This window comes from Anopheles darlingi, chromosome 2, assembly GCF_943734745.1.
Source record: "Anopheles darlingi chromosome 2, idAnoDarlMG_H_01, whole genome shotgun sequence".
In the NCBI taxonomy this organism is placed as follows: Eukaryota; Metazoa; Arthropoda; class Insecta; order Diptera; family Culicidae; genus Anopheles; species Anopheles darlingi.
In genome coordinates, this window is record NC_064874.1 from 43,046,903 (window position 1) to 43,059,619 (window position 12,717).

A 12,717-nucleotide genomic window follows, 5' to 3' on the forward strand; every position below is an offset into this window, starting at 1 on the left:
ACACACCAGTAGACAAACAATGAAAAGCAAGCGATAGATCGAAGAATCATTTCATCCTAAGTCATCCTTATTTTTCTAGAAACACTTTTTTCTTCACAGAATCTTTTTTTCGTTTTAGGAAACATGCTTCTCATTTCAAAAAGTCTTAAGGAAAACAATATTTCTCTGATCAAAAGCAGCAACTGCAGTGAAGCTTCCAAACGAAAAATGAATGTGCTATTAGTAGGATTAGAAGGCATCCATACAGCAATAGTAGCCACTTCAAATCGATATCGATAATCGCTTCTCAATTACGATCAAAAGGCGAAGCGGAATGGTTCCACGTCATCGCTCCATTCTATCGTAATTCGATTATTGGAAACAAGGACTGCAAATGTTCAAAAGGGGATTTAGATACTACTTCTCTGTATGCTGTATTTATTATTGTATCTAAGCCATTCTAAGATGCGTTGAATTTAACAACTCTTATAATCACCCCTCAAATGGTCGATTTTCCATCCAGCAGTGCCAAAACCTGACCTTTTCCTTCTATTGCGCAACTATTTGTCATCCGCATGGGCTGCTGTTTCAGTTCAATATAAGCCAACTCCAAGACATTGATACGACTTTCACCTTAGAGATTTCCTGTATCGATCAATAACTCTCCTCCTCCGTAAGATCTTGGGATGAGCTTTCATCTAGAAATGCTTGCAATCGAGCTGCCCATCTTGACATTATTATACTCTCTCCCACATTTCAATAATTTGTAAACAGCTCAACATAATCCCGGCCGGTTTTTCTTTTACTTCAAAAATTGCCAAAGCAATAAACACTTGCACACGCCGCGCCACCCGCCGTCCGGTGGCGGCATTAATCAGCTTAACAAACAACGATTAGCAGCGCCCGAACCAAACGATGCCAACCGATGGGCTAACTGCCTGGCGGGTTCCGAGCTCCGACCGGGACTCGGAATTGATCGAATCGAGGCTTACCAGCGTGTCAGAGGCAGCTGTCAAGATTCAGGCAAACTTCTTTTACCAGCGCTTTTGATGCCGCGAAAGGCCACGTTCACAAGAAACCTCGCGGACCACGCCCGTGTCCGATGCTCTCATTATCGGCTATCGGAGAGGTCTTCTGGCATCGTCGCTTACCGTGCGATACGATTCGATGCCGATGCCGCTGCCGATGCCGCTGCTGCTGCGAAACGAATTAGCCGGATGATAATTAAGTTCACTTTCAAGTTAAATCTAATGATACAGAAAGTTTTCTCCGCAGCGCAGAGCACCGGGTTCTGCAGAGGTCCTTCCTCTGCACACGTCGTCCCCTTTCCCACGACATTGACCGGTTTGATGGTTCATTTTGGTAATTCAATTTATCCTCGAGTGATTTCGTTGCGAGACCGGTTGCGGCGCTGGTGGTGGTCGTGATCCGCGAGCTTAAAGCCGCCGGCGAAAAGATTAGTTCTCGGTAAAAAGAGTACGCATCGAGAGGCCCAGCGCCAAGGCGCGATCGAGACAGCGACAACGGACGATGGTGTGACGATGTGACGATGTAGACGATGTCCCCTCGCAACGAAGCTGTCACTTTTCGGGGCCTCTTTTACTGTTGCAATCATCATATCGTCACCGACCGGCTGTATCCCGTGACCAACAATCGAAAGCAATTTTAAGCTCACTCAACTGGTGCCACCACCACTACCACCACCACCGGGCACCAGTAGCTTGACCATATTCCACCGACGAACGCTCCCCGATGACAGCAGCTAAGCCTCGGCCTCGGTATGCGAGGATCACGACGAACGACGCCAGCACACAACATTGATGGCACTTCAAGCGAAGTGAATATCATCGCTGCCACGCGCCACGCAGCCACGCAGAACGTACCGGAACACGCCGAGAAGCACCGAGGAGCGGCCCATCCAGCTGCCAGCCGCTAGCTTATCACGCTGCACGCTGAGTACCATGGAGTCGTCTGATTACATTTTCTGCGCGTCGCTCCGGCTCCGGCGAAAATCAAATGCCTTTGATGTGCGATGGAGGTCAGGCCAGGCCGGGGATGGTCCGATGACGATGTTTGGCGTCAACGAGACGGGGTGACCGGTATCACCCAAGCACCAATCCGCGACCGCGCCTCCGCCACTCGCGAAGACACAGACACAGGACGCAAAAAGTCACAGTTGGGTGGAACCATTTTCGGGAGTCATTACGCGATGTCGCGGCCAATCGTTTTATGCGCAACATAACATCGCGCGTTGGTTTTGTTGCGGATTTTCCGATCGGACTGTCGGTCACCGATGGCGAATGTGCATAAGGCCATCCAAGCGAATGGTTCTAATAAGCAAATTAAATGTCGAATGCCCCCCTAGTGATTGCGACTGATCATCCAAAACTAATCGTCCACTCAAGAGGTGTTGCCAATTGCAACGGAGGAATCAAGAGACAACCTGTGAGCTTTGGAGCGGCAGTTCGCTTTATATTGTGGAGCTACAAATTTAGTCTCTTTTCACGTTTTAAATTATTTCTTGACTCCTGATGCTAGGCGCATCGCGCACCTTTTTTATACTCTCCTTGCGTAACGTAACTCTTCTCGCGTAACGTAACTCCTACACTTGTCATTTCTAACAAGAGGGCATCTAGCTAATGAGGAGCGAATTCGATTGTTTCCATCCTTCAGATTTCTTTTTTGGTTTTTCCACAAATCGTATGCAGCTCGATCCGGTTTGAGCAACCTTTAAGATGATTAATCGAATCCGTGCTCAACAAATTTGCTCCGTAAATACTCTTCCTGCTCTCTCATCCCAAAATCTCACTAACACCATCTTCTAGTGGAACATAAACAAACCAAAACCCCACTTCATTCTCCCAGTTGGGACGCGGAACCACAATGTTCGGCCACAAAAGTGTCTCCAGTCGATGGCGCCGTCGCCGGCGTCGTGGGCGTCGTCGAAGGGGACTTATCAATCACAATCAATCTCCTAATTAATACACACACCGCACACTTAAGCTCGTGCCAACCGCAGCCACAGCAGCGTTTAAAGTGAAGCACTGCTGCTGCTGCTTCCGCTACTGGTAGCGGTGTTGGCGATGCTTGAAAAGCTACGAAGAAGAGGTTCGAACGAAGACACATCCATCGACATCCGGGCAGGCAGGTCCTACAGGTCCCGGAAGCGGAACGACACGTTCCGCAGTTGATGTTTGCAATGTACTTCCGCTTTCGGCTCGGCCGTGATGAAGCACCGGCCGAGAGAATACCCGGGGGAGGGGGGGTCTCCGTCCGCGGGACAGTGTAACTTTTAAATCAAATTAATTTCACCCCCTCCTCGGCCCCCACCAGTCCCGGCAACGGCGAATGGCGGTGAAGCAACTTCGGGAAAAGACGGTCCCGGTCCTGAAGCTCCGGAACCTCCGAAGGTGGCGCCTCGGCACGTTTCTGCTCAGTCAACAATTCACCGTCGATTGCCGGTACCCGTGCCAGTGCCCTCGGACTGCCTGTCTGTCCCAGCGTTGGTGAACGCACCAGCAGCAGGCACCTTATTAAATCACCGTTTCGTCTCCTTCTCTCTCTCTCCTTTATTCCCGGTTTCGATCGACAAGGACCGGCGAGTTGACGATACTACGCACAGACAGATAAATGGAGGTGGCACTAGACACGAGAAGAGTGGTCCGGGGTCCAGTGAAATCAGAAGAACACACGCGACCCGGAGCCCACGGAGCAGACTGACAAATGACAGACGTTAAGGTATTGACGAAAAGTCTATCCAAGCTGCTCGAGGAGGAATCGAGCAGGTCCTTGACGTGCCAAGGTCGTATGGCAGTACATTTTGATGAAAGCTGATCGCTCCTGTGACGCCACGGCACCGGTCCAGGCACCTGTCGAATTGCTGAAAATGATGAAACACTAATTGAAGTGATAACAGGTCAAGGCGGAGACCATCCACTCCAAACAGGAGATTGTGAAATCCGAGTCCATAATACGATACGGTGGCACACGGGACCAGAGACGTGGAAAACGTGAAATTACCGCTTAGTACAGCCCCTAGCACACCCAACGTTCCGCCTTCAATCGACACTTTCACAGAATGGAAGCAAATTTTATTCGTTCACCAGCGAAAAGGCTCCGTTTGGTGCGGATTGAAAGTGGATTGATTGTCTTGCCTCTTGTGATCCTCTCTCTGCCTCCCATGACCCCACCCATGCATTGTGCGAAACGCTAACGGAAAGTGACACTTGGAAGCTCCACACGAAGTGGAAAGAGTTTCTCGTTCCTCGACGCTCTACTCCATCAATAATGTGCCCGAACAAACACGCCTATGTAACGCCAACACCGCCAAGATTGAGTGTTTTGTGGTGCTAGGGTGTGCGTGTCTGTGTGTGTGTGTGGTGTTGGAAGCACAGATGCGACAAAATAAAAACATAACCAACGCCTCTTAATGCCGGCGGCCTACGGAGTGCGGTGGTGTGGATGAAAAATTGGGCGCGATCGGGCGCTCAACTAAGCTTCAAATATTTACCCTCTGCTACCGGCGGCGCCTCACTTCAGTGCTTTCCTGCCTCTCTCTCTCTCTCTCTCTCTCTCTCTCTCTCTCTCTCTCTCTCTCTCTCTTGGTGTGGCTGTTGGAGCAGAGGTCGTACATTATGCGAAATCACGAGAGAGAGAGAGAGAGCGAGGCGAGGCCAACGAGGCTTAGAGAGAGTCTCCATAAAACTTTCACCCGATGGCATTTGCGGAAGCGCTCGAACTTCAGCAATCGATTTAAGGACACCGAGTATATTTATGTTGTCACCACCCCTTTGAGACGGGTGGGATGGTTGGTGGGACACCTGAATACCGTGAACTCGTGCGGGGGCTCGGGAATCTGACGGAATTCGATTGGATGTAAATGCGTTCGCGCCGCGTCGCCGACGCTCGAACTCCAATTTTCCCGAAAGCATGCTTATGATAAATGGATCAAACGTGGCGCAGAAGGCCGCCCGTTGGTTGGTGGAATTTCGCGCCAGTCATGACATTCATGCGTTGATGTTCACATCTCACCGTTCATCGACACCACACCGCCGGCGCTTCGATCAAACTGCCGGAAAAGTAAAAAAAACGAAAAAAAAATGGGAAAACCACCAGCGGTGATGACTGGAATAATGCCTTGTTATAAATTAGCCCTCAATAGTCGGTGTGCGAGCGAGCGAGAGTCCTTTACTGCTAGCTCAAAACACAGTACATCACATGTTGAATGTAAATATTTATCGTAGCAAAGCCTTTCGGCGAGCAAATTGATTGTGTGCCGTTGTTTCGGTTTACACAGTTTTTTCTATTGTATTTGCCCTGTTGCAATAAGCGATTACATCAATCGTGGTGCTGGTGGTTGAATCCTTGGCTGGAAGCTACCAAGGACTGGACGGAAGTAATCATGTTCAATAACCGCCCAGCATGAGTGTAATTTGTTTGCATTGTTTTTATTTTGATGTGTTACATTAGTGTATATGTTGTGTTAGAAACAAAGTGCCCAATAGGTGTGGCCAAACATCTTGTTTTACATAATTTCACTTGCGGTTCTCTTGTTCGGTGCGAATAAATTGTGGCATATATTATAACAACATTATAACTTACGAGCATAATCCAACCAGACAGGTAGTAGGATCTTTAAAAAAATTTAAAAATAAATTGCATTTATTTGAATTATTTCTCAGATGTTTACCAACATATAAGAACCGTTGTCTGAATGCTTAGAACGAGACTTGAAATTGATATCTAAGAGGTTCAAGTGAAAGCATTAGCGTAATTTACTGCTTAAGACTATTTTGCTACTCTTCGAAGTTGATTCGAGCAAATCGTCTTGAGCAAGATGAAAAGCATAAGAGCGAATAAATCCCTCAAGAAGGTTGTTAGAATTTTCTGGACATTTCCACCTAAACTTGAAGCAGACAAAATTTAATGAATATGGACTAAAACATTGGGTCTTGCTGACTAAAAGCGAACGTTGTATTTAGGGCAAAGTTCATGTTTCTACTTCAACCGGATTATGAAATTTCTGCTAAGCAAATCATCATCTCGAGGGACATGATGCGATTTATTGAGTGCTGGTTTCAACGAAACAATCGTCTGCATACCGTCAGGATCGGCTGCTTCCAGCTTTTTGAGCTTTATTGGGCCATCAGTACAGATCAGGTAAGTATTAACATATTCTTTAGAACACAGTGGCTCATCAAAATTCTCTGCGTTTTATAGACCCAATTTTGGTTCAGAACGCAGAGCTCACTGGTGATCGCATTCTTCCCCGAAAAGCTCCATAAAATCATTCCTATATAAACAAACTGTATAAGCATTTTATTTGATAAAAATGATACCTTTTCGACATGTGAAAAGTGGTTTCAACAATTTCACGCGTAGAATGGTTAGAGGATAGCTGGTTTGTGATGGCAAAAAAGCGGCGCGTTTGTGGAGATAAATAAATAATAGGAAAAATAGTTTAGACACCAGAATCAATCCAGTGAAGGAATTATCTCATGTCAACTATACCGACTGATTTATCGAAGAATATTGAAACTCCAACGTTTACCAACCCTCCCGAGAGGGTGCGAGGGCGCATGAGCCGGGCGATTTTTGCACCATATTTTATCCCACCGATCAAATAAACTTCCATTTTGCAAAACTTTTTTGCTGCTCGCTAGCTCTGCGCCAGCATTTTCCCTCGTTTTCCCTCTTTTTTTCTGCCGACAAACTCAACACGAACTCAACTGTAGCACACCGCCGGGGGTCAAAAATGATTCGCTTACATACACACACACACATACGCACACACGTGCACACGTGCGCGTGGTCAGTTGAGCAACAAATAAAAATTTGAAGCCACGCGTGGTGTGTCCGCTGCCAACTAGTAGTTGCCAACTCGTTGAAGGATTGAAGCAAAAACGGGAAAATGGAGAGGGGAAAAAACAGAAACAAAAAATCATTTTCCACCAGGATCACGTCGCCACTGATCTCGGGGCGGGAACGTGGCAGCAACGGCAGTGGTGGAGACGCGAGAGTCCCGTCCGGGTATCAGCAACCTCTGCCAGCAATAAATCATCAAAACTCCAAACGCCGGAGATGAAGCTATCGGTTGATTTAGCAGTGAAAAACAAATATTTCATCGTTAAATCTGCAGCGCCGAGGGTGGGGAAGGGTAGCGCAGCCGGGTGGGAAATGGCTGGTGTGCGTTGTGCCCGGGGTCCGATGGTCTCGAATGGTTGGCCAGACTTCAAGCACCGGGCGGATTCCAAAACGGATATCTGCCCGATGACCCTGGGCACGCAATTTTCTAGCATCCCAGCTTCCCCCTTTTCGCTCGGCCAGGGACATTTTGTTGATTTTCATTTTTATTTTCCCGATATTCTTTTTTGTCCATTTTTGGTTCTCTTGGCCATTGGCATCACACACACGTACAACCGCCAGCGAAGTAGTAACCAGACCAGAGTTGCAGAAAGAGAAGGAGAGTCAAGGAAGTGATCATAAATCAAATATTTACCTATTTCCGGTGTGTATCCAGTATCGGTGCGAGAAGAATGTTCCAACAGCAGTAGCAGAGGCTGCAGCAACGAATCGGTTGTCGTCACTCGTGCAATCCGTTACCACCGGTAGTGTCTGCACCGTGTAAACCTTTACCGGGCATTCCCGGCTTCAAGTACACAAATACACAAACACACACACGCACGCACGCCTAGCCAGTTGACCTGTTCGCCGTTGATGGTTCGCGGCCAACTGAGGGTTGAAACTCGGATGTCAAATTACCGCTGGCTGACGGGAAAACGCCGGCCCGTCGTCGTCGCCCCACCTTCTCTACCAACACTTGCTCTTTGCCGAGTTTGTTGAGTTTGCTGGATTATCTTGTTGAACCGCCGTCGTAGTCGCAGGCAGACGATCACGCTGGCCACTGTGTATAGGTGGTACTGCAAACCGGATCGATCGTAATTCGATACACACCATCACCATCAACTCGAACACCACCACCGATCGATGTGAAGCCAAACCAATTTCGCAGGATTCGTTTACCTCGTTTTTTTTTTCTACTACCTTCTCAACCCTTGACACTGCCGGAGAACACTTGAACACTACAGAACTGACCGGAACACACTCACGCACACACACACACACATGCGCACACAGGGACACTCACAGTCACTTACAAATGCCGGAAGTTATCCGTAGTGAGTGCATTCCACTGGCAAATATTGGATCATCCCCTTGGCAATGGATACTTTGATCCCCGGGGCCGACGTTGCTGATGTTGATGCTTGAAAGTTGAAAGAGTAAAGTTTCAGTGGACATTGCGTGGAACACACGGAAGCGGACACACTAGCGTATCCACTTTGCAGCTAAGTGGTTTAAGTCACGCACCGCATTCGACAAAAGTAAAAGCAACAACCTCAAGGAGTAGGCTTAGCCACAACTCACTCGAAGGTTGCTTCTCACAAGTGGAGGGAAGTGGATAGTAATCGTCTTTCGTAGAACTGTTGCCAACGCCAGCGGTGAGTGCACTGTCTAGGCTCTAGTTGCACAACTCTGGGAATCAATTCCACGATATAATGCATTCCTCGAATTAAGCTGGTCAGCTTTTTGTGGTTTTTTTATCATTCGACAACGATGCGTCTCATCCACCAGTGCGCTTGATGGAAACCATTACGTAATCGGCTTTAATCCGTCTCCAATCTCCCGAGCCTGTCTCTCGTCCTCTCTCTCTCTCTCTCTCTCTCTCTCTCTCTCTTTCTTTCTCTCTCTCTCTCTTTCTCTTTATCTCTCTCTCTTTCTCTATCATCCATCACATCACAGAGCTCCATAATCTCCTCGGCTTGCCAACCTTTTGTCTCTGCTCTGTCCCGTTTTACTTCATACTGCAAATCATATTTCATTTCCAGCTTCATGCCGATTATACCATCTGCTGATGGTGGTGGTGGTGGTGCTGCGCTTCGTAAATGAAATTTTTCTCTCGACATAAACCCTCATTACGGCGGCAGCGGCGGCAGTGGTAGTGGTTGGCCAAATCGATTTCGCGATGCGCGGCGCCACGAATGGGGCAAAACCGAAGGGCCAACCATAAACACACTCAACCCCCGCCGCCGTTGATGTCATTATCCACCACGGACCCGCTGGCGCCATCATTCCTCGGCGCGACGCGGACTCATCACGCGGATCTATAGCCACATAAAAGGGCAGCAGTAGCACCAGTAGCAGCAGTAGTCGCGGCGACTACCGAAAGGTGAAATGCCCGCTACGTTCGTTTGTTTATGACTCACGGGCTTGGGCCGGAAAAGGTGCAATGCAATGGCGTTTTTTCAGGGTGGCCGAAGGGCGCCGAAAGGGCAGCTGGCACACAAAAGCACACAGACGACGCGTCTCACGATAATCATGGACTGCGCGAATGCGCCTCAAGCATCAAATCCCAAGCCCCGCCATTCAACGGCATCTAGTGCGCATTGGAATCCAAGGATCGCGACCGTATCATCGTCCTCGTCCTCTCGCCTGTCGGGGCGGAATAACGACCACGATGACGACGATGACAACGATGACTCTGACGCCAAAGTGCGCTTTTGAGTGTCGCAATGGTGGAAGTGAAATGGTCAATGTCTTTCTTTCCCCCTCTCCCCATCCTCCGGCGTCCCTTCCTCCGGATAATCTGCTGACCGAGGTCAAGGTCTGTACGTTCGGCCGCCTTGTTTGAGGCCCCCGTGATGCCTTGGCGCACATGCTAACATGACAATTCAATAGACGACAGAAGAACGGTGGACAGGACGAGAAGCGTGAGTGTGGTGTACCTCGTGGTATTCCGTTTTTCCTCGTGTGTATGGGCTCACTTTCTTCGTCCTCACAACGTTTCGTTGTATCGGATTTTCGCTTCTCCAAACAGAATGCCCACTATACGTGGTGAGGGCAGAGGAGTGGTTCGTGATGAAGAAGAAGAAGAAGAGGAAGGTTTTTGTCTGTGCAGTCTGCGTTCTTCCTGTTCCGAGAGCTCTTGGCTCCTTGGGACAGTCCTTGGGAGAGCTGCTTAAGAGCTGCTACCAGCAGCAGCAGCAGAAAGGAGCAGAAGGCCTTGGGGACAGATGGCGCATCATACACTCCAAGCCCGTGGCTTCCGATGCTCCCGTTGCTCTGTGTGTGTATCGCTACCACTCGCTAGAGACGGCATAAAAAGACGGAAAAGGCACACACACCAGCACACACAGGCACATATTCTAGGCCAATGGTTTAGCATCTGCTATTAATCGTTCTCAGCGAATGGCTGGGAGGATGGCTGTGTGGGTGGTTGGGTAGTGGAAGGATGACAGTAGCAGCAGCAGCAGGAGCAGCATAGAGCCGTATATGTGCGACTGTCAGCGTGTTCCAGCCAGCGCGGCCAAAAGACATGAAGAAAAAGCAAAAGAAGAAAAAAAACCTGCGGAAAACACGGAGGAAGGAGAAACAAAAACTTTCGCTTAGAGCAGCGATATTTGAGCTCCGGCATACGGATTGTCCTCGTCGTCGTCGTTCGTCGTCGTTCGTCGAGTGGGCGTCGAGGAAAATACGATTTTTCCACCCGCCGTTATGATCCCGATGATCGCCATCGTTTCGAATGTTTCCCGCGCCCGCACACACACACAAACACACACGTACACACATAGTAATATGCCTCATCTCGGCCCACCACCACCACCACAACGACCACGGCACGCGCGCTCACAGCTCACGCATAGGATGATGATTATGCCTTTTGTTATGATGTGTATCGCAGGGACATAAATAAAACATTCCACGTTTCACAATTGAGTCATATGCTGCTGCTACAGAAGAACGATCAACCACCACCCCCCTGGTCCACTGTCTTTTTCGGTAATTCGCACTCTTCCTTCCCTCCTGCTATTTATCTATCGGCATCATCAACACCATCACCAGTGCCTTGGTTTTTTTTTTGTTATTCGGTTGCTCCCCGGCAAAACTCTGCAAGGAAATGCAACAAACATCACGCACCGCCATACAGCGCTGCGAGCGAGCGCCTCACTTCACGAGCACCATTCACCGGAATGGCTCTCCACTCATTTTCACAAAGCGCCACACTATAGCCAACGTCAGCGCCAGGATACAAAACAAAAAACCATCGACGACCGGCTGTCGATTGCAAAAGGGAGGATGCGAAAGGGAGGCCATTCGTCACACACCTACACGTAGGCGTCACACACACAGAACACACCGAACACACACACAGCTAGAACCTTGGTGTGACAAAAGAAGAACACCAACAAACGACTGCAGGACGACGATGGGCGCGATGACAGATGATGAAAAACAGATGATGACAGCAATAATGATACGCGATAGATAGTGGCTTTAGGGCGAGAGGGCGACCTGAGGCGGGGTGTGCGGTGCACCGCGCACCGCACCACGACTGCTCACTATGGAGTGCATGGCCACCGACTGGGCCACTGGGCTGGGTCACTTGGAAAATGAAACATCACGTACGCATCCCACGCCGTCAGACCAGATCCAGACCAGAGACCAGAGATAGAAGCATAACAGCATGACTGCGGTTTTTACCGGCGTTCCAACAGGGCGTTCCCACGGCTTTGGCTCTATCAGTGGTACACGCACACACACACACACGCTCATAGGTGTTTGATGATTATGATTTCACTTTTATCTCATTTTCGGTTTTTACTGATAGGTTTTCCCACCGCTTCGCAAGCCACTGCCTCGTCTTCTTGGTACACTACACCCCTACACCGGGACCCGTTTCCCGGGTTCCCTTTTTCACAGCTGGAACACACGTCATACACGGCGATTTCACGAAACGGAATCCGTACCACAGAATCCAACAAGACGGCAGCACGATAGAAGATAGTAGAAGGAGAGTAAATCCGTTCTGCCTTCTCGCCCACAACACGACGACCACCCGACATACGATGATGATAGAGCTGCTGCTGCCGGGCGTTGCTTTCGGTTTGAAGATGCTGCAACACCACGGGTTAATAGAGCGCGGCGCGTATAGATACCGAGCAACCGAGCCCTCTCGCGAGATGCTCATCCTCTAACCGAACGATTTTGAATGAACCACGTGGTCGGGACCGAGCCGAACCGAACCGAAACACGTCTGAGCATTAACCGTTCACTTTGCACGCGCCCTCTCTCTCTCTTTGAGTTTTTGTTGTGCCCAGCTCTGCACACACCCAGAATAATGTTTAATGCTTCTCGGTGACTTTCTGAGGCACTTTTTTGTACCAAAGCCGTCTTCTAGAAGCAAGACTTCTCCACCGGCACGATGAATCTTTCGGTCGAGCGCCGATTTGTTTAGAAAAACAAACCAGTTTCCTTTAGCATTGTGTGTGTTTTTATATTAATGTGTTTTACGCATGTTTTTAGTGCACTTAAATATCTGTTATAACAGTTTATTCTTTCTATCACTATTCCCTGAGGCTTCTTTTTGACGCTCCTGTTTGCTGGAAGCCGCTTTCCCTGGTAAGGTCTATGTTTGAAATGTTAAATAGCAGAAGATCTTGTCGAAAGCCTAAACATTAACCTCGTAGTCGCCGTTGTTTAATCTGAAAAAAACGTCGTAGCTTTCGGGAATATGCCTCTGATTTGTTATTTTCCAAACGATTATTATACATCAACTAGCAAGTTGCGCACCTTTCAAGGACACGCGCATATTAACTTTTCCTCGTCTTTTCTGTAAAATAATATTAAAAACAAACGCCCCAAAAAACTTGGTTCATTTTGCTCGACTCTCTCGTACGCCAC

The 12,717-nt window shown here is 48.7% G+C and overlaps 1 protein-coding gene across 4 annotated transcripts in view; it reads right to left on the reverse strand.

Moving 5' to 3' along the window:
* Window positions 1–11,998, reverse strand: part of LOC125949267 (hemicentin-2) — a 134,246-nt gene extending 122,248 nt beyond the window's left edge. For 3 of the 4 annotated variants that reach the window (XM_049676162.1, XM_049676161.1, XM_049676159.1), the window contains exons 1-2: window positions 11,784–11,998; window positions 7,478–8,242 (exon numbers count right to left, since the gene is read on the reverse strand). The gene's annotated coding sequence lies outside the window, so the exon portion shown is untranslated. Of the gene's footprint in view, window positions 1–7,477; window positions 8,243–11,517 lie in introns of all 4 variants that reach the window. The other variant, XM_049676160.1, reaches the window with a different exon arrangement.
* Window positions 11,999–12,717: the final 719 nt, after the last annotated feature.